The sequence below is a fragment of the Gracilinanus agilis genome, chromosome 6 (genome assembly GCF_016433145.1).
Source record: "Gracilinanus agilis isolate LMUSP501 chromosome 6, AgileGrace, whole genome shotgun sequence".
Taxonomy (NCBI): Eukaryota; Metazoa; Chordata; class Mammalia; order Didelphimorphia; family Didelphidae; genus Gracilinanus; species Gracilinanus agilis.
In genome coordinates this window covers 28,804,221-28,808,676 of record NC_058135.1, presented here as the reverse complement: position 1 = coordinate 28,808,676, position 4,456 = coordinate 28,804,221, and the positions used below count along the sequence as shown (strand labels likewise).

General features: G+C 43.8%; 1 protein-coding gene across 1 annotated transcript in view; it reads right to left on the bottom strand.

The window, feature by feature from the left end:
* G3BP2 (G3BP stress granule assembly factor 2) overlaps positions 1 to 593 on the bottom strand; it is a 47,531-nt gene extending 46,938 nt beyond the window's left edge. Inside the window, exon 1 of the mRNA XM_044682366.1 lies at positions 407 to 593. The gene's annotated coding sequence lies outside the window, so the exon portion shown is untranslated. The remainder of the gene's footprint in view (positions 1 to 406) is intronic.
* Between the last annotated feature and the right edge of the window lie 3,863 nt (positions 594 to 4,456).

The following is a 4,456-nucleotide window of genomic DNA, read 5'->3' as shown; positions in this document are numbered from 1 at the left end:
CCCCCGCCCCCCACCCCGGCCGGCCGCCTCAGGATCTCGCCCGGCAGCAAGGGTTCCCGAAGGCCGCGACTAGTGCCTCGGCCTCCTTCTCCCCTCCCCCTTCCTCCCCCTCGGGCAGGGCGGCGCCGGCCACGGCCCCCCCTTTAACCCCCCTCTCGCGGGGGGTGGCCGCTTCCTCCCCGGAGGCCCCCACCGCCCTCACCTCGGCGCAAGGCCCCGGCTCCCCTCGCGCGCCCGCGGCGCCGGCAAGAACAATGTCCTGCGGCGGCGGCGGCTCGCGCCAGACGGTTGCCTCGAGCCGGGGTGCGCCAGAGGTTTGTCCCCTCCCGGCCACCACACCACCACCACCACCCACCTCTCTCTCTCTCACACACACACATTTACACACGCACATTTACACACACACCTCCAACCAACAGCGGCGGAGGCCAGCCGATAGACAGATTCAGTTCACGGAGGAGGCTGCGGCGGAAGGTCCGCGTTCTCTCCGCTTGGTCCGGCCTCCCCAACGCAACAAAAAAAACCCCCGAGCGAGTCTCGGGCGCTGTCCTGCGGGGCGCGCGCGCGCGTGTATGTCTCTCGTTCACTGTCTCTCCGACTCCCCTCCTTCCCCGGCGCCGGAATCTGGCATTGAGCGACAGGGAACCCTCGGGTCCCGCCCCCTTTACCACCGCCCACTCTTATTGTTTTACCCCTGCTGGACCGGCTGGGAAGCCCCGTTGGCGAGGCGTCGACCAATCATGGAGTCTCTCCTCGCGAGGCCGCCTTCCCTCTCCCCCCCCCCACCTTTTCCTTTTTCGAGCACGCGCAGATCGCGACGACCCAGGCGCCCGTCCTCGCGCTAGAGAGCTAGCTCGCGGCCCGGAATGGAGAAAACCGGAACCGGCCTCTAGAACGCTGGCCTTCCCCGCGGGCGCGCTCCCGCAGCTTTGACGTCATTGGAGGCTAGGACCCAGAAGCCCAGTAGCTTGGTCATCCCTTAAAACTGGGCGATCACTGGAGACTCTCCTGCTGCAACATTGTTCTCTTGGCCAATGGAAGGATACGATGCTTCGTGCCTAGTGAAAGAAAGATGTAGCAATTTTGTCTACAAAGATATTTACACGTTGCTGTAGTTACAGTTTGCAAGCAAATGGTTACAGTTTCAACCTAGTGTGAACCTTGGAGGTGTAGTGCAAAGAATCTTGGACTGGAAAGTCAGAGCTCCTGGGTTCTAGTCTCTACCAATCAACCAACAAGCGATTGACAAATGCTTTGTATGTCAGACCCTCTGCTAAGTGGTGGGTACAAAGAAAGAGAAAAAAGGTCTCTTACTCTTAAGAAGGTCACATTCTAATTAGGAGACATACAAATGACTAAGTGCAAATGACTGCAATTTGTGCAAATATTAATTTTTTTTAAATACAAGAACTAAGTACAATTGACATCCGAGGCACTACTAGTTGAGATTGTATTTAAGTCTTCAAAGAAGCCAGGGAAACTAAGAAATAAAGAAGAAAACTCTATAGCTTGGGCCTCTGCAATCAGTACAAAAGGGGAGATGGAATCCTGTGAAAAACTACAAAATAAATAGACCAGCATAACTGGATCATAGATTGTGGAAGGGAGTAAAGTGTAAAATACTTGTAAAGGTAAGAAGGTGCCAAGTTACAGAGGGCTCTGAATGCCAATCAGAGGACTTTATTGATCCTAGAAATGAGGAAACCTCTAGACTAGAGTTTACTGAGTTGAGAGTGACTAGGCAGGCCTTAGGTTTTAGGAAAATCACTTTGGCAGCTGAGTGGAGAATAAAATAGAGAGGGGAGAGACTTGAGTTAATAGAGGTGATGAGGGCTTAAAGTAAGGTGATGGTTGAATGATTTGAGAAAAGGGGATATGTAGGAGAGATGCACAGAAGATAGGAAAGATAAGAATTGGCAACAGATTGGATATGTTGGTGAGTTAAGAGTGAGGAGTATATAATGACATTCTACCCTGAAAAAAAGGTGATGCCCTCAACAGTAAGAGAATGGAAGAGGGGAGATTTAGGAGAAAGAATAATGGGTTCTATCCAAAAGACAGTTGATAATGTAGTATTGGGCATCTAGAGAGAGGAAAATGTTGGATACATAAATCTGGGAGTCACCTGCAGAGATGGTTAATAATGTTCAATAATCAATGCAAGTTGATGAGAGGGAAGCTCTAGGGGGAAGCATTTAGAGGGGAAAGAGAAGAGAAACCAGGACTGAGCTTTGAGAGACATCTAAAGTTATTGGGTGTGACCAGAATGAAGATCAAGGAAAGGAAACTGAAGAGGAATAGTCTAACACAGGTCAAAGAACCAGGAGAGATCAATGTCAATGAAACCCAGAGAGGAAAAGGAGAAGGCGATCAATAATGTCAAAGATTGCAGAGATCAAAAACAATGAGGATTGGGAAAAGGCTTTGGAAATTGAGATAACTTTGGAGAGAACTATTTCAATCAAATGATAAAGCCACATCTGAAGTCAGATTATAGAGGTTTTAGGAGACATTGAAATGAGAGAAGTAGAGGCACCAAATACATTTGAGGAGTTTAGGCTAGAAGGGACAGAGGATCAGGTGAGCATTTTTAAGAATGCAGAAAACATTGATGGGTTTATAGGCAGCAGGGAAGGAGGTAGTAGATTGGGGAGTGATTGAGGATAAAAGAGAAAGAGTGGGAATGAAAAAAAAAGTCTTTTGCTTGTGTTCATAGGAGTGAATTTGGGTTCAAGGATATATGTAAAGGGTTTGATCTTTGCAAAAAAGAAGAGACACCAATTCATCCAAGGGAGAAGTAAAGGAAAAAATTGTAGGAAAAGGTATCTTTGGTGTGGAAGATGAGGAACAGGAGAGAAAAAGGGAGCTTATGGCAAATGGCCTCAATTTTTGAAGTGAAGTATGAGGGCAGGTTCCCAGCTATGACGGTGAAGGGAATATGATGGGAACTTGATATAAGACAGAGTTTGTAACAACAGCTGTGGAGAGTGGGAGAATGTCTTGTGGAAGTATAACTAATAGAGGATAAATTTGGATTGAACATATCTCAAAAGAGGGAGAAGTTGCTGGAGTGACTGTAATAAAGGGAGGGTTTGTTTATAAGAGGTAATGGGAAGCATGGAGTATTTGAATTTCTCCATCTTGACCAGTAGATTGTGGGGATGGAAGGTAAGAAAGTACAACCTGTCCTAGAAATAGTAACAAAGGAAAGTGATGAAGGAAGAAGCCAGGATTCAATGAGTGCCATAAGATGGAAGGTATAAGAAAGGGAAAAAACATTTCATATAGTCTAAAATATTTATTGTACAGCATTTTCTGTGATAGTTAAAAATTGGAAAACAAATAAAGTTAATTTAGAAAGAAGTTTAAGATGAAAGGAATTTTGTTACATATGGAAGAGATACCTACTAGCTCTGTGACCCTGGAGAAATCATTTAATCTATGCCTCAGTTTTCTCATCTGTAAAATGGGAATAATAATATTAATTATCTCCCTGGGTTGTTATGAGGATCCAATAGAAATATTTGTAAAGTACTTTGCCAACCTGAGAGTGCAATATAAATGCTAGCTATTATTATTATTATTATTATTATTATTATTATTATTATTATTTTCTTTGGAAGATTAGTTCCAAATTTAAGAGATCACTGGTCAGGTTTGAACAATGTAGGCTTCAGTACACTCTGATCTCTCAAATTAAGTTTGTGGTGATATTTTTTCCATGAATAAGCATTTCAAGTAATAAGATATTTGAAAAAAGGAAAGCTGTCATTAATAGATGAAGGCTTAAAGGAAAGCACATTTTAGCTGACCTCATTTTAAAAAAATATCTGAATGATACTTGTCTTATGAATATGCCAAGCACAGCTGGGACTAAAATTGAGTTGGTGTGTATTCAGGCAAGATAAATTGTATGTTCATAAATATATTTGTAAAATGTAACATTCAGGATTTCAAATACCATAAGTATAGGAATCTATCAACTTCAAAGCATCTTACTGTTCCTTTCCTACTCACAATGGCAATATCAGAAATTAACAAAGATTCTGGTCCCAATCTCCTGGGTCCATGGGTATTTTTCTGCCTTCCTTTCTGATGATGTTTTTCTCTTTCTCTTCCCACTCTTTGTTTCCCCTTTCTTTGCTCTTTTTATCTACCTCTATAAGTAGCAATGAATGCCAATATTCAGAATAAACTACTGGTTTTATGATGTTTCTTTTCTTTTTCTAAAAATTTCTTCATAGCCAGATTTTACCATAGTATAGCCAATCACTTGACAGAAATTGTATAGAGGGCAACTATAACCTAGCAGACTTGAGCCATGCTGCTACGTACATAAACATTACTATATGGGTATGTTGTATTTAAGATGCCTATGGGACACACTAGTGGAGATGTTTAATAGGCAAATGGTGATGTGGGACTGGCAATCAGGAAGAAGATAAGGACTGAAGAA